We start from the raw sequence: 23336 nt of genomic DNA on the forward strand, positions 1-23336 counted from the left end.
TTTGTTTTGTTTTGTATTTTAGTAGAGATGAGGTTTCACCATGTTAGCCAGGATGGTCCCGATCTTCTGACCTTGTGATCTGCCCACCTCAGCCTCCCAAAGTGCTGGGATTACAGGCGAGAGCCACCACGCCCAGCTAGATTGTAACATTTCTAAGCAAAATATTTGCAGATCTAATCCATCAATGTATAAAAAAAATTACACTGCAACTAAGTGGGATTTATTCCAGACATGCAAGGCTAGTTCAGTATTCGAAATTAATGTAATCCACTGTCTCAATAGGCTAAAGGAGACACCATATGGTTGATTACACCTATGACACAGGAAAATTTAATGCCCATGCATGATTAAGAAAACTCTCAGGAAAAAAAATGGGAATAAAGGGAAACTTCCTCAACTTTATAAAGGACATCTACAGAAAACTGACTGATAGCATTAGTATTAAAGATGACAGACTGAACACTTTCTCCCAAAGATTGGGAACAAGGCAAGAATGTCTCTCTCTACTATGATTCAACATATCACTGGAACTTCTAGATAGAGCAGTAAGTCAAGAAAGGCAACAAAAGTTATACAGATTGGAAAGAAAGAAATAAAACTGTCCCTATTTTTAGATAACACAATTATCTACATTGAAAATCCCAAGGATTCTATAAATAATGATTACCAGAAAAAAATGAATGAGTTCAGCAAAATAGTAGGATTTGTGATCAACACACACACAAAAAATCAATTGCATCTCTGTATAACAACAGCAACAATTTGGAAATCAAAATTAAAAACACATACCATTTATAATTGTTTCAAAGAAAATTAGATTCTTCTGCATAAATCTGACAAAACATGTACAGAATCTGTATACTGAAAACATGGGATTTGTATATGTAAAAATGCAGATGAAAGAAAGCAAAGACGATATAATTAAATGGAGAGACATACCATGTTCGTGGATTGGAAAACTCAATATGGTGAAGATGTCATTTCTCTCCAAATTGATCTTTAGGCTTAATGCAGTTCCTATCAGAATCCAAGCAAGGAGTTTTGTCTTTGATTTTGTATCTGTAGACATACATAAACTTATTACAAGACGTATCTGGAAAGGCAAAGGACCTAGAATAGCTTAAAACAATTTAAAAAAAAGAAAAATAAAGTAGGAGGACTCACTCTACCTGATGTTAAAATGTAATATCTAGCTACAGCAATCAAGACAGTATGGTATTGGCAGAGGGACAGATACATGGATGAATGGAATAGAATAGAGAGCTCTGTTTTTGTTGTTGTTTTGTTTTTTGTTTTTCTTGAGACAGAGTTTCATTCTTGTTGCTCAGGCTGAAGTGCAGTGGCGCCATCTCGGCTCACTGCTACCTCTGCCCCCAGGGTTCAAGTGATTCTCTTGCTTCAGCCCCCCAAGTAGCTGGGATTATAGGCGTCTGCCACCACGCCCGGCTAATTTTTTGTATTTTTCGTAGAGATGGGGTTTCACCATGTTGTCCAGGCTGGTCTCGAACTCCAGACCTCAGGTGATCCACCCGCCTCAGCCTCCCAAAGTGCTGGGATTACAGGCTTGAGCCACCATGCCTGGGTGAGAACTCTGAAATAGACTCACACATATATGCTAAAGTGACTTTTAACAAAGATGCAAAAGCAGTTCAGTGGAGGAAAAAGAGCCCTTCAAACAATGATTCTGAAGCAATTTAGATAACCATAGGCCAAAAAAGTGAACCTCATACCTCATATAAAATTTAACTCAAAATGGATCATGAACTTAAAACTATAAAACTTTTAGGAAAAAATAGAAAATCTTTAGGACCTAGGGCTTGGCAGAGAGATATTAGACTTAATACCAAGAGCATGATCTATGAAAGCAAAATATTAGACTTCACAAAAATTGAAAACTTTTGCTCTGCAAAATACTGTTAGGGGGATGATACTTAGCATCATTGCATATTAAAGAAATGCAAGTTAAAACCAAAATGGCATACTACTACATGCTGATTAGGATGGCTGAAATTAAAATGACTGACCATAAAGTTCTTGTGAAAATGTGGAGAAATGGAGACTTTCATCATCTGCTGGTGGGAATGTGAAATAGTATAAACACCTTGGAAAACAGTTTAACAGTTTCTTAAACACATACCTACTATGTGATTGAGCCTTTGCACTCCTAGGTGTTTACCTGAGGCAGATGAAAGCCTATGTCCACACAGAAAACTTGCACACAAACATACTTAGCAGTATAATTAAAGATAGCCAACAGGTGAAAGTAACCAGATACCCCCTCAGTGAGCTAAAGGATAAACAAGGGGTAGGACATCCGTACGGTAGAATGCTACTTGGCAATAGAAAGAAATGAACTTTGATACACGCAGCAACTTTGATGGATCAAAAGTAATCCTAACCAAGTGAAAGAAGCCAGATTGCGAATGCACACTGTATGATCTCGTGTATGTACAAGTCTAGAAATGCAAACCCACCCTTACAGAGAGGCAAGAGGGAAGGATTGCAATGAGGCATGAGAGAATGTTTGAGGGAAGTGGATATGTTCCATCATGTGTGTTTCACACGTGCAAATATATGCTAAAAGCTTATTAAACTGTACACTTTTAATATGTCCAGAGTGTTGTATGTCAATTTTACCTTGATAAAACTTTAAAAAAAAAAAAAAAAAAACCAGCTTCAGGACACAAATGAAAGTTTCCCTTTAATATTGAGAATACCAAATCTCATTTTTTAAAAAAAACCTTTAAGACGCCTGCAGTGCAGGAATCATCTTTTTCCTTTGGTAGGCCCAGTGAGAAAAGTATCAGCACCCTTCCCAGGTGGCCAGGTCCCTTTTAGCAGGACTGCACGGGGAGGGGAACACCGGGCAGCACGTGGCCCTCAGCTGGCTTTGGGTCCTCCTTGTCCCATTGTTTTCCCTGGCCAGGGCATAGGGTGGCAGAGGTGTCCGGAGTCTACATTCCTTCCGTAACAAGTGACAACATGAGTAAGGCCTTTATACCCCACCAGCGGAATGCCAGTATGGTAGATGATGCTGTTATCTCATTGTGCAGATGAGGAAATGAAACTAAGGCCCTGTTCAGGGGCAAGGGCACAGCTTCTAAGGGATTTGTGTGGGATTCACCCTGGGCTGTGCGGCTCCAGAGTTCTTGCTCTTGAGCACCACACTGCACCGCCACCTGTGGCAGACTGGTTCCCACACCTTCAGCACTGCCCAGGCCCCGTCCTGCCACCACCGCCTGCTCCGGGACAGACCATGAAGGAGTGAATGTCTAGTGGTTAGATGCCTGTGATTTAAACAACACGGTAGAGAAAGTGACCTGGGAGCAATGACAGAGAGCAGCTGGAGGGCCTCACCTGGTGGAGGTGGGGGTGGGAGGTCAGGGAAGGTTTCTCTGTGAGGGTGATGATTAAAAGGACACCTGAGGCTATGTAGACAGCCACAAAAACAGCTGAGAAGGCACATTCCAGGCAAAGGGACTAGCAGGAGCAAAGGCCCCTGGCTGGGGGTTTGCTTGGTATGTTTAAGGATGTGGAAGACAGATGATGTTATAAGGATTTGGGCAAGGGTGAGGGGGCGGCAGAAACCATGCTGTAGTTACCCAGGGACAGTGGGGAGCTGCACACTGCTGCAGGCAGGGGGTGGCGCCATCTGAATTTTGTGGTAAAAACGGTAAAAGATCCCTCCGGCTGCTGTGTGGACTGGAGAAGGAGGAAGGAGATCCCTTAGGAGGTCTCCCTGGTGCCCTGGCCAGCCATGACGGTGGCCAGGCCAGGATGGCGGCACGGAGGTGGTGAAGGTGGGTGGATATGAATCGGGGACCTGCCCTCTTGATAATGCTGAACAGCTGCTGGCAGGTGCTCTGTGTGGCTGAAGGCAGCCACTGGGAGAGGGCATGGCCCATGACTGAGCCAGGACAGTCTGGGGGATCCAGGAGCTCCCATGGGAGGTTTACCCAAGACCGTCTCTGGTCTTGGGTCTGATGGGCGGAGCCCCCGCCCCTGAGACCTTGGCCAAGTACACCACAAATGACAGTCCCACCAGTGCCCTTTCTTGAGCTCTTAACATGAGCCAGCCTTGCCTAGCCACCACAGCATGGATGTCTCTTCAGTTTGCACATTGCAATCCAGTGTGTGTGGAAGGGGGTGGTGCCATTAACATCCCCACTTCACGGATGAACAGCTACTCTCGGCCTCTGTTTTCTGTTATCAAAAGAAGTGCTCTGAGCTCTATAGTCACTCATAGAGATCCATGGACCACCTTGCAGAGCAGAGCGTCAGCAATCACTGGATGTGCCCTTCCTTAGAGATGAAGAAAATGAGGCTGGGGAGTAGAGAGTGACTTCCCTTGGTTAACATTCTGGAGTCCTTGAATTCTGTACTTTGGAGACACAAGCAATGTTGGTGAGCTCTGTGGGGGCCTTGGTGAGCCCTAGGAAGCTGGGTTCCCCCAGCCGTTACCACTTCCTAAAGCAGCCAGGGTGCAGGTGAAGGTGACTTGGGCCCTGATGCTCTGCAGTCACTGCCACTCCCCCAGCCCCTGCAAGCTGTCTGCCCTTATAGCCAGTTGCAAACGAACCCGTATACCCTGATAGAAGTCTTTTCTGTGGAATGAAGCAGTTGCTAGCTCAGGGTGCAGGCCCACACCATGCCTGCCAGTTATGACAGCAGAAAGTCAGGTTGAGTTGGCAGCATCCCTTGGCTGCTGCTGTTCTCAAAGCTGTCATACCCAATGCAGGAACAGGTGTGGTTGTGTTCCAATAAAACTTTATTTACAAAAGCAAGCCACAGGCCAGATTTGGCTCGAGGGCCATGGTTTGCAGACCTCTGTTCCACATATGCTAAATCCTGTCATAACCTAGAGTCTATAATCAGTCTGACCAGGCTCAGCTGAGCAGTGACAGGAGGCTGCAGGTCAACGCGGGCTCTGGGTTGGGAGGGAGCACAGCCAGGCTTCCATCCTTGCTTTCCCACCTTGCAGTGTGTTCCTGAGCAACCTGCTTCACCTCTCTGGGCCTCACTTTCCACAAGAAGGCTCAGTCAGGGGGTGCAAACTCAGGGGTCTGCACAGAACGCTTGGCTTTGTACCTGACAAAGGCTGGCTGGTGGCACTGGGATACCTAAAGTTTCAGCCAATCATTTCCAGAGGCAATGCTGGCCAAATTTTCCAAAATGGCAGAAGTCACAAGGCCACATTTGGACTTGGAGACCAAAGGAGGCCCTCCACATCCACATCTAAGAGCCTCCCAGTCGTACGCCCACTGGCCCAGGCCAGCCTCCCTTTAGCCACAGGCCACCATCCCCGTGGAAACTGGGAAGACCTGACTCTGCCAGCACCGGCCTTCTTTGGAGCTGTTAATGTCCTTTTATTAGAAGATGTCAGAGACAGTTCCCACAGACACCATTTATAGGTTTGAAATAAATTGTGAAGGGCACAAATATTAGAAATGAATTCCCTCCCCTCGACTGGACACCTGTGTTCATTACTGCCTGATAATAACCTTCGAAGGCCTTCCGTGTAAGCCAAGTATCTCAAAACCAATCGGTGCAAAGACTTCTTGGCTGGATTTTATCTTAATCATTTGCTCAGCGGGTGTATTATTTGACATGTAATTGTCTTCCTCGGGGAAATTAATTTTCAGGGCTTTGAACAGTCTTTATTAAAATAGAAAGCCGTAAATTCCAGCCCTGCCCCTGGGCCTGTGGCACTCAGCACATCTCATGCAGGGAGGGCGCAGGAAGACACTCCTGGAGGCAGGGCCGGGTCCCCAGCCTGTGTCCTGGGAGCGTGACCAAGGCTCCTCCTCCATTAGATTGATGGGGAAGTAGCCCCTGCAGTGGCAGGGGCGTGGGGATGCTGCCTCCACCTTGAGGGTCTGGAATCCTGGGTGTGTGATGGTGAGGATGCGGATTTGAATCCTGGCGTATCTGGTAATCACACTGTGTGACCCTGGAAAGCTTCATCACTCTCTGAGGTTCAGGGTCCTTGGCAGCAAAGTGAAGTCGATAACAGAGACCAGGTGGGATGCATCCCTTCCTGGGGCCTGTGCCCAAGTCGTTTTGAGTTTTGAGGGCATCAGGCAAGGTCTGCAGGACTTGGTGGCATGTGAGTCACACACTGCCCCTACCTCACTCGGTGTGTCTCCTGGGGTGGAGCTTAGCAAGCTCCTCATTCGCCTCCCCTCCTCCCTCCCTCCCTGCCTCCTTCATCCCCACTCCCTCACTTCCTCCCTCTCTCTCCCTCCCTGAATAGCAGAGGGACCTAATAAAACCCAACTGTGTCCATGCCCCTCTTGTGCTCAGCACCTTCCCATGGCTTCCTCCTCACTCAGAGTCAAAGACAAAGTCCTCAAGGGGCGCTCGGGGCTCTGGCCACCTGCCCTGCCACTTCTCTAGCCTCAACTCTTCTTGGACTCCCTCCCTGCCCCGGGCCTTTGCAGGGGCTGTGCTCTCCGCCCATCTGGCACATTCTTCCCCTAACACTCACATGGCTCCGTTACCTTTTGCAGGTCTTTATACCAGTGTTTTCATCTCAGGGAGGCTGTCCCTGCCCAGCTGGTTTCCAGGTTTACACTCGGCCCCGGCCCCCTCGGGTTGGGCATTCTTTTTGCAGGATGCGTGGTGTCTGATGGGTTTGGCTTATTGTCGCCTCCTTCACTGGAAGGTGAGCTCCCTATAGGCAGGCTGAGCCAAGACTGGTGCTGGCAGCTCCTGCCCGCCCCTGGCCGACCTGAACTATTTCAGGTCCAGCACTGAGTTGGCTTTTAATCTGGATGAAGGCCCCCATTCAGCCTCCCACTGCCGTGGCTGTCCCGAGCCCAGGGGGCAGTTCCGTAGGACTGTGCTCTGGCGTGCATCTGGCTCCCAAGGCGGCTCGGTCTGTCCCCTCAGAGGTCAGATCCCAGCCCACTGCCCCATCCTGGGGGCTGCCCTGTTGCTCCAGTGACCATGGAATGCCTCCTTGCTGTGGGCCTGGAACTGACCTGCCCCATTCTCTCTGCTCTCTTTTGTACCTCACAGTCAGTGACCAGGCTGCCACTCTGTCCTCCCAGGGCTGGCCTTGGCCCTGGCTGTGTCCTGGCTGCCCGAGGCGTTGGCAGATGCCATCTCAGAGCACATCAATTATAGGTGCATGACTACTCAGGGCCACCACCTCCAGGGGCAGAGAGCACCTTCTCCCCCACAGGCCATTGGGATGGTCCCTGTGATGCTCGAACTCCATGCTGAGCACGGGGCATTTGGTCACATCATTCATTCATTCATCCACTCACTCAGCAGATAACCACCGAGCCGCTGTTCTGTGCCCAGCCCTGCCCTGGTGGGACTGGCCTCACCCCTCACAGCCTTGGGTTCCTCACTTGGGAAATGAGAATGACATTGGCTTCTTCCGGTAACTGGGAGAAGGAGGTGAGACAGGTTAACACAGGGCCTGACAAAGTTTTTCTGTAAAGGGCCAGATGGTATCGATTTAGGCTTTGTGGGCCATGGGGCCCTGTTGTAACTACTCAGCTCTGACGATGACTCAGGCAGAGGTGCAGGCTTGGCTGTGCCCCAGCAAAGCCTTGCTCACCAAAGCAGGCAGCTTCGTGGAGCGCGTGGGCAGGTACAGGATAGGGCAGTGACTGCGACGGTCAGGATGGAGGATGACGCGGACCATGCCGGCCTCCTCCAGGATAGGGGGCTGCTGAAGGCTCGTGGTGGAGGGGTTGCTGGGTGCTGCTGGGGCAATAGTCAGGAGGTGACATTTAAAGGGAACTGCCTCCTGTTTAAATGTGTAAACACCATTGAATCTGGGATTCCCCAAGGCCATATTTAATCCCTATTGCAGCAGGCTGAGTTCTCTGAGAGAGGAGTGCTAGGACTTAATTCATGGCTAAGTTCTGCCAGGAAGGCTGGCACAGGTGACCGGTTTGGCCCCTCTCTGTCATGGTGAAGGATGCCTAGGCCGTGCCTCTGAGGGTACCTGGGTGCAGGTGAGAGCCAGGAGGGCCTGGCGTCCTGCCTCACTACCTGGCCAGCCAGCCCTTGCTCGGCCCTCCTCCCTTGGTGCACCAGATCACTTTGCTCATTGCTTTATTCAGTCCCATCTCAGATTGCATCGTAAGTTTCCTTAATTAAATATTTAGCTCCTCCCTCTAGACTGTGAGCAGCTCCTCCTCAGGGAAGAGAAAGAATTAACACTAATCGAGTGTGTACCACGTGCAAGCCTTAGGGAGGAGTACCCGGAGCCCAGAGGGGTTACTTTTCTGACTGAGGGCACACAGCTTGTGGGCAGCAAAGCAGGAATAGGACCTTTCCTCCATCCTTGCCCTACTTGGCCCAGGTCTCCCTTATGGGAGAGAGCAGGGGTGAGGAGCTCAGTTTTTGAAGTCCTGGACCGAGTGTGTCCCCTCCTACCAAGCCTCTGTTCCTCATTTGTAAACTGGGGGCAATCACAGTCACCACCTTACTGAGTGGTGCTGAGGAGCCAGAGAAGTAAAGAGAGTGAGGATGTGAGAGGGACAGAGTCTTTGTCCTGTCCCTGGGGGTCTGAAGGTCATTGCTGCTGCAGACTGCGTTCTGGCTCTGTGCAGCCTCCTCCCTGGGAGGGAGCCGTTGACAGCAGGCCATGTGCATTCAGCTCCCCAGGTGTCCCTGTGCCAGGGCAGTGCCTTCTAAGGAGCATGCCTTGGAGGGCAAAAACCACTTTCTAAGCCTGCCCAGGTGAGCAGAGAGCTCTCTCTGGGTCCCTGTGGCCTACCTCAGGCCTCGCCCACCTCACAGGCAGAGCTACAGAGAACTGCGGAGATTGCCCAGGGCCGAGTGAGGCAGAGTGTGGACAGCCTTCTGTTCTCACCGAGAGGGCTGTCAGAAATGCCATAATGGAGCCAGTGCCATGTAACAAAAGCTCCATCTTATCTGGGCTTCCAGATCCACACTCTCCTGCCGCCTGTCCTTGACTTCGGTGTCATCCATCACAATCGTTACATCCATAGCTGCTCCTCCTGCAGCTCCCACATGGAGCCAGGCTGCCTTAGACGACACTGGGGGTCCAGAAACCATGGCCTCCAGGCCACATGCAGCCTACCATCTGCTTTGTGTGAGTGCATGAAAGGTTTCGAGTTTTATTTCCTGAACAGCATCAGTGATCACAGGAAGAAGCCAGGATGTTGTTGGACCCACCTAACCTTACTGTGTAGCTTATTGATACCTCTCTATTAAACTGCAAAGCATGGCTGCAGCATGCAGACGGTATCAGGTCAAATCAGCTCAGCACCATCCAGCATTCATTTCCTCCAGCCAGCTCCCCTTGCTCATTCCTTCATCACCAAACTTTCTTTAAACAAACTCAGTTTTTAAATTGTTATTAGCAGAAGCAGATTTATAGCTGAAGAAGCTTCAGCTTTGGGCTCCTCAGCTCCTGAGGCCCTTTTAATGACAGAATTGGAGAGACAGGTTCCTAACAGTGTGTTCGCATGGGCATATGCTTTTTAAATTCTTACTGTTTAAGAATAATAATATTCTTAAATATTAGTCCAGCACTTTGGGAGGCCAAGGCGGCCTTCTTATTCTCTTATTGCTTTGTTTTATAAATTGTTGCAAAACATGTTTAACATAACATTTGCCATTTTCACCTTTTTTTTTTTTTTTTTTTGAGACAGAGTCTCACTCTGTCGCCCAGGCTGGAGTGCAGTGGCACGATCTCAGCTCACTGCAACCTCCGCCTCCCAGGTTCAAGCAATGCTCCTGCCTTGGCCTCCTGAGTAGCTGGGACTACAGGCGGGTGCCACTACGCCCAGCTAATTTTTGTATTTTTAGTAGAGATGAGGTTTCACCATGTTGTCCAGGATGGTCTCGATCTCTTGACCTCATGACCTGCTGCCTTGGCCTCCCAAAGTGCTGGGATTACAGGCGTGAGCCACCACCCCGGCCCATTTTAACCATTGTTAAGTGCAATGACATTACGTTCACAATGTTGTGCAGCCAACACCACCATCCATCTCCAGAACTCGTTCTTTTTTTGCAGCTGAAACTGTCTCCATTAAACAATAACTTTCTATGCCCTCCTTCCCCAGCCTTTGGCAAGCACCATTCTACTTCAGGTCTCTGAATTTGACAGCGCCAGGGACCCCTGTCATTTATATTTCATATAAACGAAATAATTCAGTATTTGTTCTTTTGTGACTGGCTGATTCCAGTTAGCACAATGTCCTCAAGGTTCATCGGTGTAGTAGCCTGGGTCGGAAATCCCTTTCTTTTTAAGGCTCAATAATACTCTGTTGTATATATGGATGAAATTTGTCCATCCATTCACCCATCAATGGTCACTTTGGCTGTTTTCACCATTTGGCTACTGTGAATAATGCTGTTATGAACATGGGTGTGCAAATATCTGTTTGAGACCCTGCTTTCAGTTCTTTGGGGTCTATACCAAGAAGTAGAGTTGCTAAATCAGATGATAATTCTATGTTTGATATAGTGTCATGAAAGGGTCCAGTTTCATTCTTTTGCATGTGGATGTCCAGCTATCCCAGCACCATTTGGTAAAGAGACTGTCCTTTCCCCATTGTATGTTCCGGGCACCCTGTTGAAAATCATTTGACTCTGTATGCAAGGGTTTATTTCTGGGCTCTCTATTCTAGTCTGTCTGTTTTGGTAAGTAGGGTTTTATTAAAACACAGCCACACCCATTCATTTATATATTGTCTGTGGCTGCTTTCCAGAGAAAATGGGCAGAGTCAGAGTTGTTGTGATAGAGAACATCAGGCTTACAAAGCCAAAAACACCATCTGGCCCCCACATGTAGCTCCCCCCTGCACGGCCCCATTGGCTGCCGCTGGGCCCTGAGTTTCCCGCAGCCAGCACCTGGCCTGGCACACAGGTGCCCAGTCAGCATTGCAGTGACTGCCCTCAGGGACCTGGGAGGACTTCCACCCGCCTCTGCCTGGCTCACCCTCCAGGGATAAAGTGGCAACAAGGTTAAAGTCCTGCGGGACCCTCCTTCATTCCCTGAGGGATCATAAGGGACTCTTCTTTCCTACTGATTTGACTGAAGGAAAAACTGAGGGGGCATAATTGCAGGGAATTGGTTAAACTTTCACAGCATTCTGGGGGCTCCCTGATGCTCCTGATGTTAACCTTTTGGTTGCTGGAGAGTGGGAAGGTGGGGAGCAGGTCCAGGCAGGTAGCCATGCAGTGGGAGGGGTCCACTGGGGGCTCAGGGCCACAGGAGAGAGTGTTTTTCTGTTCAAGGGTGGATACGGAGTAGGCATCTGCCCTCAGTAACAGTGCCTAGCTCGCCTGTGAAATGGGCTAGGGTACATTCAGTGCCCGGAGAGGGTTTGGTGAGTGCCCATTTCAGGCCCAGCCTTGGGCCTGTCAGGGCCAGGGATGAGTGACAGGGGCCAGAACGTTCTGACAGCCTGAGCCCGGGTGCCAGTGTGCGCCCCTCTCGAGTGACTCTGCAGTGAGACAACGTATTCTTGTTCCTGCTCTACCAGTGAGGAAATATGTCAAGGTGGGAAGACTCCTCCATGGCCACCATGGTAAAGTACAAGGCTAAATCAGGGGGCTCATGCAGACCAGCCAGCACCAGGACTTTGCTAAGAGGGCCAGGCTGAGGGAATGGGGACAGGAACACCTGTCAAGAGACATCATGGGGGCCCAGACCCCCGAAGGACACAGCAACTCAGTACCACTTCTGGCCAGGCCCTCATCCTGAAACTGAGATCCTCAGAGCACCTGGCCAGGCAGGACGCCCTGGAGTGAGAGGGGAGAGGACTTGGCTAGAGGAATGGGGGAGGGCAGCAGGGGAAACAAGCTCTGGATGGGGGAAAGGGATGCACTAAATCAGGCCAGGACCATGTAGGGAATAGCCAGACTCCCTGGGCATTACATTGCCCACTCAACCATGGCGCTCCCCAGCTCACAACCCATCTGTGGCTCCCTATGGACACTAGAAGGAAATTCACACCATGGTTCTACATTCAAGGCCGCACCTGAGCTTCCAGCCCCAACATCCCCCCTGCTCCGCACCTCCAGGGCCTCCCCACACTGCCCAGCATGGAGCTTCCTGCTTGTCCTGCCTCACTCACCCACGCAGGCTGCTCAGCCTCTCCTGCACCGTGCACGGGCCCTACCGACCCCTGCACTGGCTGAAATGCCACCTCTTCTCCAAACCTTCACCGTGCTTTGCTCTTCTCTTTGGCACCCAGCACCCACCATCCCTCCAAGGTCACACATTTGTAATTGCTTTTTTTTTTTTTTTTTTGAGATGATGTCTCACTCTGTCGCCCAGGCTGGAGTGCAGTGGTGCGATCTTGGTCCACTGCGACCTCTGCTTTCTGTGTTCAAGTGATTCTCCTGCCTCAGCCTCCCGAGTAGCTGGGATTACAGGCACCCACCACCATGCCAGGCTAATTTTTTGTATTTTTAGTAGAGACAGGGCTTCACCATGTTGCCCAGGCTGATCTTGAACTCCTGGTCTCAGGTGATCCACCTGCCTCTGCTCCCAAATTGTTGGGATTATAGGCATGAGCCACTGCGCTGGCATAAATTTTTTATTTAAAAAAATGTCAGACTCAGGGAAAATTTGAAATAACAGCACAATAAATACCTATACAGACTTTTCCTAGGTCGCCCACCTGTTAACATCTTCTGTGGCCAGTCCTTCTCTCCCTGTGGGAACATTCACCTGTGACCCCCTTTTGCCCACCTGCAGGCTGTGGGTGCCGTGACACCCCACGTGTAATTCTTGAGCATGCATCCCCTGAGAACAGGGACACTGTCCTAGAGAGCCACACCCAAGAAAAACACCACCAATTCTGTATCCCCACCCGTATCATGCAGGTGTAATAAGCAGCACATGCGCGGGTTCTCCTTAAGACTCATTCAAGCCAGGGTGAGGCTGAAGTCACTTCTGGTCCAGCCTGGCCCCTCAGCACAGATATCTGCTGTCATGTCTGGAGCATTTCCTTCCAGAGTCTTCTGTGCATTTGCATCAACAGTGTGTGCACACGCTAAGCCTACTGTATCCCATGTAAGCTTTCTTTTCTCGTGAACAGAGTCTCATCGTATGTGGACAGTTCTGCAGTTGGCTCTGTGCTCCCAGCACATTTTGATATGAGTCATTCGGTGACCTGCAACTTAGCAAAGGCACCATAGCACATTTTAGCCAGTCCCCCATGGATGGCCATCGGGGTGCCTCCACTATTTGGCTTTCACCAACAGCCAGGCACACGTGTGAACACTTATGTGTTGTAGCCACCAAGATGAGAGGGCCAGGCCAGAGCGCGGGCACACTCCTGTTGTTTGAGTAGCCCCTGGCACGCTGCCCATGCTGGGGCTGCCCTGGCGACCCTTCTCGACAGTGTAGGAGGCTCTTGGCTCCTCACAGCATCACCACTGCCTCACTTTCCCACTGCTGCGTGCGCTTCTCCCCCCGTCCCAGAGGGCAGAGGTCTCACCTCCTCTCGCCCCACCTCCCTGTGCCCAGGGCAGTGCCCACCCCAGCAGACAGTCCTGAGGCGGCAGGTGCAGGCTCTTGGCTGTGTGCCAAGCTCTCCTCTAGGTGCTGCGCTGCTGCGACTTCCCTCATCTTCACACAGCACCCTGGGTGGGCAAGCATCATCCCCACTTCACAGATGGACAGGCTGAGGCCCAGAGAGGTCAAGGAGCTGGCCAACATCACACAGCAGTAAGAGGCGAGCTGATTGGCCTCAGGACCTGTGTTTACCTGCTGCCTCTTCCATATTGAACCCACCTTGGTCCCCGGCTTCAGCATCAATCAGCCCTTCCTGGCTAGCACCTTTTTGCCTCCCCCAGACCAAGGCAAAGGGGCAGCCGACCAAGATTCACATCCTTCTCTCCACTTCCCCCAAGCTGTGTGACCCCAGCTGGTTACTTGCCCTCTCTGGGCTTCTATCTCCTCACTGTAAGGGGGCTAGTGGCAGCCCGCACCTGCCACACCAGGCATGCGGCAGGAGCCTGGAAAGAGCAGCAGCTCCCAGCAGCTCCAGGCACGTCTGCTTGCGACCCGGTGACTGATGCTCACAGTGACTTTATGAGGCACCAGCTGCTTTTTAAACACAGCAGAATGAAATTTGGCACATTCAGAACCGATTCATGTGACAGCATTGTCTCATGCCTCACCTGGCCTCGGTGATGATGTGAGCCTCAGTGGTGGCTTCCACTCATGGGAGCCCCCAAAGTCATTCAGGCTTCCTCCTCCATGTGCCACCTGGGCCCTGTTGTCAGGCCTGTGTGGCCAGGTCAGGGGAGGGGCATAGGGGCAGGTGGGCCTGCTCACCCCTGTACCCAAAGCTGCAGGCCAGCAGGCAGCTCCCTGGCCCTGCAGCCCACACTCTGCTGCAGGACCACTGGCCCACTGTCTGTGAGAGGCTCCTGCTGCATCCACCATAACCGGTGCTCAGAGGCGCCCGGGGGCCAGCACACAGTGCCCTCCCTGGGAAGCCCTCCCTGACCACCCTAGACAGACTGTTCTCTTCCTGGCTCTCAGGGCTGGGCAGAGCTTTTTCCGGACATCTCTTTGTTAGTTGGTTGTCAGACCCTCTCACTAAGAGTGCGCGCCACCTGCAATGCAGCACCGCACATGTGCCGGGGACTCTTCCGGGCTGTTGGCAGGTGTTACCAGTCTTGCCTCCCTTTTCAGAGGAAAGGCAAGGAAATTGCCCAAGGTCACCCAGCTGGTTCAGCTGGGCCGGCTAGTGACCTCCGTGCTTGCTGCCCTGTCCACTGTGGACCTCCAGCATTGGAGTACTTCAGGCACCTGCCACAGTGAACATTGAACTTAGAGTGGGGGCCAGGATCTCTGTGTTTGCGTTAGGGTTACAGATGTCAGAAATGGCTCCAGGAGAATTGACAATTCAGGTGCCTTGGAGTCTGAGTAGGAGTCCGGCTGGGAGATGGAGGGCAGAGCAGCCCACCAGGGGAACAGCATGTGCAAAGTGGGCAAGTACAGGGAGCAGCAACGAGGGTGCAGGGAGAGGAGATGGGAGGGCTGCCCAGGGCAATGGCAGGGGATACTGTAGAAAACAAAATCACCCAGTGTGTTAGTCTGCTGCGAGTTCTATAATAATATGCTGGAGACTTGAGGGGCTTAAACTACAGGAATATATTTCTCAGTTCTGGAAGCTGGAAGTCCAAGATCAAGGTCAGGTTGCTGGCGGATTGGGTTCCTGGCGAGTGCCTTCTTCCTGGTTCACAGACGGCTGCCTTCTCGCTGTATCCTCACATGGCAGAGAGAGGGAAGTTTGATGCCTCTTTCACTTCTTATGAGGACACTGATATCATCATGGGGACTCTACTCCCATGACCTCATCTCAGCCTAATTACCTCCCAAGGCCCCACCCCCAAATGCTGTCACATTGGGTGTTAGGGCGTCAGCATATGAATTCTAAAGGAACACAAATATTCAGTCCATAACACTCAGCTCTTAATTAGAAAGAGTTTAGCCCAGGGGTCAGGTGCTTACCCGCAGTGGAAGTTTGCAGGTACAGACTCTTGGAGGGTCTCCATGAACACTCCCAGAACAGCACTGCAGAACTGGCCTGGCCAGGGAGCTGTAGCCTCGGCCCCATCAGGAAGGTGGGGTCAGGAGGCTGTCAGTCTAAGGATGAGAAAGCCACCAGCAGCCCCTCACCACCCAGGAGGCTGCCCAGGTAGCAAAGCAGTGGCCCTACCTCACTTAGGCGTTACAGCTCTCTCTAATGAGATGCAGGAAGGAGCCAGGCTAGTGGGGTGTGGTGAGCCCTGGGCACGCTGGGGAGGTGGGCTGAGGATCGGAAAACGTAGGCCAGGACAGAACTCTCCTCCCAGGCTCAGCTCTATGGTACCTGGGAAATGCAGTGTTTTGCTCTCCAGTCTCTGCAGGACAGGAGCCGTGCCGGAGCAGTGGGCATGGGCACTCTCTGGCACACTTTGCTGGGTGGCAGGGGCCCTGGCTGTTCCTCTTAGTTTCTTACCCACTTCCTGGACTCTCATCTTCATGCTCCTCCAACCACCCTGTTTTTTCTTACGGGGGTGTCAGCTGGTGCGGTAATTCCCCCCAGGCGTCATCCTTGCTTACTGCTGAGCTGGCTGTCTGTTTCCTGGGTAAGCTCTTTAACACAGGGTTCATTTACATTGGCCCTTTAATTGGTGTCCCGACCCACCCAGTGTAAATCTCCACACCCGTGACAGGAAGTGCAGAGCATAAATCTGGAAGACAGCTGAGGCTGGGGAAGCTGGCACTGTTGCAGACTCTCAGCAGCCTAGAAAGCACCTGTGCCCCCAAGGTAGCAGGAGGGCTTTTGTGTTCAAGAGGGTCAGAGCCAGGTGTCGGGCTCAGGTTGTCAAGGGGTGTGGTGGGTGCGCGGAATCAGGCCCATGGAAGACAGAACCAGGACAGCCCGGTGGAGGAGGGTGGCTCAAGAGCAGGACCTGGGAACAGTCTTGTTGGGACACCCCTGTTGGAATCACTCAGCTCCAGCCATATGGTTGTTTGTTTGTTTGTTTGTTTGAAACAAAGTCGCTCTGTTGCCAGGCTGGAGTGCAGTGGTGCAATCTGGGCTCGCTGCAACCTCTGCCTCCCAGGTTCAAGCGATTCTCCTGCCTCAGCCTCCCAAGTAGTTGGGATTACAGCATGCTCCACCACGCCCAGCTAATTTTTGTATTTTTAGTAGAGACGGGATATCACCGTGTTCGCTAGGGTGGTTCCGATCTCCTGACCTCGTGATCCTCCTGCCTTGGCCTCCCAACGTGTTGGGATTACAGTCGTGAGCCACAGCGCCCAGCTGGGTTTCTTTAACCTCAGAATGTTTCAGGCCTATGGAAGGTGAAGGAAGAGAAAGGGCAGTGGAGGAGAGGGGAGCAGGAGAGGGAGAGGAGGCTCACACACCTCTAAATGACCAAATGTCGCCAGAACTCACTATCAGGAAGACAGCACCAAGTATGAGGGATCCGCCCCTATGACCCAAACACCACCCAGCAGGCCCCACCTCCAGCATTGGGGATGACATTTCAACATGAGATTTGGGTGGGGACATATGTCACAGCCCCTGGAGGCAGGTACAGTTTCTTTAAGCAGTTTTGGACCCGGCGGGTGGCAGAGCTTGGATATGAGCTCAGGTTACCTGATCGAGGGCTCTGTCTATCCACATGCTCACCACCCAGATTGGTTGGTATTTGTATTTCGCCTTATTTCCTTCATCTCTTCTTTTAAGAAAGAAGAAGAAAAAAGAGTGGTGGGAGAATGGGAGGGAGGAGGGGGGTCTCGGCTGCTCAGAGCTGCCCCACCCTCCCCCATGTAGACAATCCTTATATCACAGCTTGTGCCTTCACCACGCAGCTTTGCACATGCCAGTCCCTCAGTAATGCCTGTACACCACCCCACAATTCCCCAGCGAGTGTCATTCTGCCCATGCTCTGGCCATCCCCTTCCATGTTGATGGTTGGAGGCCCCTGGAGCTGCCTCTGGGAGCTGTTTGGATGCCCGCCTCCATGGCCAGGCCCCAGGACACATTGACCGTGTGATGCCTGAACTTGTAGAGGCCTGAACTGTCCCTGATTGATGTACTGTCCACCGTTTACCACATTTGCCTTCAAGACGTTTCACTCGGGGGCCATGACCTGCAGGTCCTCCAACCCTATCTCCAGCAGAGGGGCTGTGTGACCCACAGGCTTCTGTTTCATTTGTGAGATTTACACACATTCTCTTGGATGATGCTTATCTGTTTGCCACTTGCCCTTTTTGATTCACTGATGTTCTTAAGTTTTGTTCATGCTAAGCAGACCCAAATGGCAAACACACAGGAGCAATGAGGTTGCCGCTGGGCTTTCTACCCTGGAGCCACTCAGTTCAGGATTCCAAACTCAGAGGGATGAGTTTGTCCATCCAGGGCCTTGCCTGACTTGCCCACCAAGTCTGGCTCACAATGTAGGGAGGTGTTTTGTCAAAAGGAGAATTTTGACAAGAGGGAACATGAGTGCTATGTGGGTAAAAAAAAAAAAAAAAAAAAAAAGCAGAATGTGCATGCCTGTTGCCGCTGGTGGAGACACAAACTGGACGAGGCCTCTGGAGGGCAGTGTGGGCGCTTGCACTGAGGGCCCCCAAAATGACCACACATTTCCACCCATAATTCTGCTTCTTGAAATGCTCCTGAAGGAAATCCACTAGATAAAAATAAGAAAATGCCTCAGCACACTGCTTTATGATCACAAAATGTTAGCAATAACAAAACATAGGAATTTTGCGTCATGATTTATATTACAGCCACATGTATGGGTATAAGGGAGTTGTTAGAAATTAGGGTTTTAAAAAATGAGGTGGAAGAATGTTTGTGAAATAATGGTCAGTGAACAAAGTAGAAGGCAAAGCTAAAAACTCTATAGCATGGACATCAATTACGGAAAAACAATCCCCTGGGGAAACTCGCAGAAAGGTAGAGTGGTGAGTTCCAGGCGGTGGGTTCTAGGCGGTGGGGTTGTGAGTGATTCTTTGTTTCCTTTATGCTTTTTTATAATTTTTTTTGTTTGCTGGGTGTAAATAGCCATAAGATATGAGTGGCAGCATGCGGGGCTGCTCCCCAGCACCCTCTGGGCTGGAGTCTGGAGCTCATTCAGGCCGTGGCTGGCCAGGCTGGAGTGCAGCAACAAGAGCTCAGCAAGTGCCCTGGGGAGGGAGCAGGCTGGTGGGCGTTCCGGACATGTATGGCTGGCCTGATTCTGAGGCAAGGACTGCATCACCGTGTCTGTGCCCACTGGGGCTTAACTGGATCATGAGACCCAGTGGCCCAGGGGTGGGATTCTGGTGGTCGATCGAGTGGTCCCCATTAGGGTCTTGGGCCTGGGGATATCGGGCCCACTGGGAAGAGATTGTAGACCACCATGATGCCAGTAGAAATTATACCAGTTGTTGTATTTTGGGTTCCAACTTGGTGCTGAGCAAAGCCTCTTCTTGGAATGTGTGTGTTGAAACCAGCCTTGGTTGAAATCCTAAATCTGCCACTTACCAGCTCTGTGGCCTTGGGCAAGTGACTTAACCTCCTAAGCTTCAGTTTCTCCATGTGTAATATGGAGATGACACTTGCCAGAACTGGTTACTGGAAAGATTAGACATCCCGGAAGCATCTAACACTGCCTGCTATATAGAAGGCACTTAATTGACTATAGCAACCACAGGGGGCGTGGTCTTGTTGGCAATGGCCGCTGCCTTAACTTGCCTGAATAATTTATAGAGGATCTAGACTTCAAAGCTTGTAAGTAGTAAAGGGCTTTGTTTTTCTCTAGCCACTGCCCTGACCATTCACGCATGGGTCTTCTGGTTTCCGGATAACCTCTTGGGCAGACCCTACAGTCTATAGACACCTCTCGGGAGTGAACAGAGGCCCCCAGGTCTCTGTCCCTGGTGGTCACCAGAGCCACTCTGTACCTTCTCCACATCAAAAAGGACACAGGCAATGAGATACAGCCGGGGTTCTGCCAGCTTTATAGTGTTTCACAAGTTCACTGTTACTTTTCCTTGGCATTTCATGATGATTTAAGCCATTCTAGAAAACTACCCAAGTCTTTTACTATTTTCATCATTCCCACTAAATCTGCACGGTTGGTTAACTTTAATGGGCCATGGGGCCGGCATGTGGCGTCTCTTCTCAAACAGTCTTAAAATGATGTATTTTGGAGAGAAAAACGTATGTTAAGGATTTTAAGGTCATAAACTCCAAAGAGATGACAACTTCCAAAAACAATCGTCCACTCAGGATGTTTGCTCAGTTGCTCACTTTATAAACATGTTTTGAGTGTGTACTCAGCGTTCAGCCCTGCACTAACCCATGGAGCCACAGGAGGAGGGCAGTGCCCATTCATTGATTCATGCACTATTTATTATTCATCCACTCAATGTGGATCAGCCTTGTTCTGTGGAGAGGCAGTGCTGCCTAAGGGTTAAGGGCAGGGAGCTGTGACACCAGATGGCCTGAATTTGAGTCTTCTCTGTCTCTTACTGCTATGTGATTCGGGGCATGTCACTTGGCCTCAGTTTCCCTCATCTGTACAATTTCACGGGCTTGGCCTCAGGATTACATGAGATAAAGAGCTTAGAACCACACCTGACATATAGCAAGTGCTCAGAACAGAGACTCTGATTACCCCAGGTCTCATGCTGAGTTCCCGAATAGGAAGGGGACTCCAAGGTCCTGTGTCCAAGGAGCTGCCAAGCAGGCAGTGGCTGAGGCCTGGGGTAGGTAGAGAGTCACAATGGAGTGTGGGCAGTGGGAGCCCAGGGAGGTGCTGGGGAGCAGAGGGGAAACGGGGAGGCTTCCTGGAGAAGTCTAGTTTCATGGGTTGGGCTTTCCCAGGCTGAGATTATGGAAGAGTTCCAGGCAATAGCTGGATGTGGATTCCTCTCTCTGTTCAGAATGCAGAGGAAGCAGGCAGCCTGGGGAGCCAGAGGCTCTACTCCACAGAGTCACCCAGGAACCCAGGCTCCCTCTATTGGTGACTCCACCTCCATCACAGCCCTCATCTAACCAGGAAGGAACCAGCCCAGGGCTGCCAGATTTTCTCAGCTGTGGAGAGAAGACAAAGCCCAGCATTTCGCCTGAAATCTTCTATTTGGCAGTGCTAGTAGGTGATAACATGATCACATTTAAAAAACATTTTAATTTTAAGCCACATGCTGCAGGCCAGCCATCCCTCGGGGTGGAGGCCAATTTGCCACCTCCCCTCATGGAGAGGGGACAGAGGGTGTGACTCAGGTGCTGCACACATCCCCATGGCCAGAATTCAGTCTCATGGCTATGCTTCACCAGGAGGGAGACTGGGAAATGCAGTCTTTCACTGATCACCCATGGGCCCTGCTGAGGCTAGGGGAGGGAGAACGGATCTAGGGGGACTCTTAGATGCCCGTGATACAGAAAGAAGGGGACGGAGAGGCAGTGGAGGGAAGGAGAGTGTGTGCATGGAGGCTGTTGATTTTGTTAACTGGGTAATATTTTAAAATGCAACTCCCAGCTTCCATGTGTTTTTCAGGATTCACCACGCCTCTGATGTTTCTTGGTTTTCTCAGAGCCGGAGGTTCTGCCCCTGCCGGCAGGGGTGGGACTGGTGGGAGTGGGTGGCAGTCCCTGAGCGGCATCTGTCTGCTGCCACCCCAGAGGACAGCGGGAGAACCTGGGATGTGTGGCCAGGACCCTGGACTCCAGGCCTTGCTCTGCCCCTGGCTGTGGTGGCCTGGGCAGGACACCAGATGGGTATAAAGTAGGGAGTGGTAGAGTTCCCTGGAGGGCAGTGGGTCAGGGCCCGCTTCCTAGAGGAAGAGTGCTGTTCTGAGTAGAGGGTGTCGCAGACACAGAAGTGTAGTCCTGTGTAGAGATTCCTTGTGGGCTCAAAGGGGCCAGACCATGAAAGACCTTGAATGCTGAGCCAAAGAGTTCACACTGCACAGGGCAGAAGTCACAGACTAGCAGCCAACAGACTGCCCCTGGCCTGCAGCATGTGTTTTAAAAGTAAAATGACTTTTTAAATGTGATCATGTAATCAAGTACTAGCATTGGCAAACCAGAAGATTTCAACGCTGGGCCTCATCTTCTCTCCACAGTTGAGAAAATCTAGCAGCACTGCACTGGTTCCTTCTTGGTTAGAGGAGAGCCATGATCTTCATCCTGGCCCTGCCCCAGCACACCCCGCTCGTTTCATCCCCCGACCAACCCCTGCAGGCCTGGCTTCTACAGACCCTGCCATGGGTCAGGGGCCAGGCAGGACCTAGTTGTTTGTTGGGTTAGCGTCTGCTAGTGGCCGGAGTGAGGGGTGAAGAGGAAGGGGCCATGATGGGCCCTGCACCTGGGGTCCCGTGAGAGCAGCTGAGTCCAGAGCCAGGGCCACTGGAAGGGGAGAGGAGTGGGGGAGGGAGACTTGGAAATGAAACTGCTAAGATGTGGCCCCAGCGTGCACAGGGGAAAGAGGATGGCACCCAGGTGGTGTCTGTTCCCAGTGCTGGGTCAGCAGTGGAAATCTCCTTACCTGGCTGGAAAGCTGCAAGAGTCCACAGAACAACAACATCATGGCTGTGAATTTATTTATTTATTTTTTTAGACTACAGAGAGCCCAGAAATGTAAGGGATTGGTAAAAAGGGAGATGGAGGTGGAATTAGAGAGTCCCTAATGTTGGCCCCAGCAGTATACTCACTGGGAAGCTTGTCACCCCAGTGTCACCCAGGGGAACTCACCCCATCTCTTCCCTTCATTTCCAGATGAAATACTCCAGATTTACCCTGACAGATGGGTCAACTAGGTTGTTTTGGGAAGCAGGGAGTGCAGAAGTCACCATTTATTCACTCAGTAAACATGCTAGGTTTGTGTGTGACAAAAGTTACACCGGGCACAGGACCCAGTCCCTGCCCATCAGAGCTGACAGGCCATGGGGAGCAGGTAAGGAAGAGCGGGGCAATTAGTAGCAACAGCCCTAGAGCCAGATGGCCTGGGCTTGAATCTCAGCTCCATGACTAACTAGCTGTGTGATCTTGGGCAAGTCATTGAACCTCTCTGTGCCTGAGTTTTCCCATCTATAAAATGCAGATACTAGTAGCACCCACCTCAGGGAGTGCTGTGAAGATTAAATAGAATACCTGGCACAAAGGTAATGTCCTAAGTTTTGGCAAGTATTGCCATTCATTTAGTGACTTACTGAGCACCTACTATGTGCCGCACGCTGGGGAGAGAGCAGTGATGGAGGCAGACGCAGCCCCTGCCCTCATGGGATGGTAGGCAGCATGGAATACCGGGGAGTTCCCAGGGGTAGGAGGCACACCCTCTGGGGGTCAGGCCTCCGACCTTCCCCTGCTCTGCAATCACAGCTGCCAGCCCCCCTGCCAGCCAGACCCCCAGTGCCTGTTGCATATGAAGTGCATCATGCAAATTGCCCACCCCGATGGCACGCTCGGCTCTGGCTCTTGCCAGCTGCTGCTTGGCCTCCCTGATTCTTGGTTTTCCTCATGGTGAAGGGCCCGGCCCCTTCCTCGGGGACAGGCATGGATGGCATCCAGGCAGCAAGGCCAGCTCTTCTGGTGACTGAGGATGGTGATCGGACAGCTTTAAACACACCTGCCACTCCCCTGAGGCTGGTGGAGCTAGTGGTCTGTGGTCCACAAAGGTGGAGGGGAGAGGGTGATCTATTGGTGCCTCGGGTGTGTTGGAGGGGGGTTAATTAAAAAGGTGGGTGGGAGATGAATTTCTGGAAACAAATTGGAAACCAGTGGAAGCTATTGATCTGCTTAATGGGAAGCTGATGATATCTGAGCGAGCAGACAGCTCTGGCTTAGGGAGGTGGCGAGAGATCAATGCAGGCCCCTTCCCCAAGCTGA

This window comes from Rhinopithecus bieti, unplaced genomic scaffold, assembly GCF_001698545.2.
Source record: "Rhinopithecus bieti isolate Rb0 unplaced genomic scaffold, ASM169854v2 scaffold_83527, whole genome shotgun sequence".
NCBI lineage: Eukaryota > Metazoa > Chordata > Mammalia > Primates > Cercopithecidae > Rhinopithecus > Rhinopithecus bieti.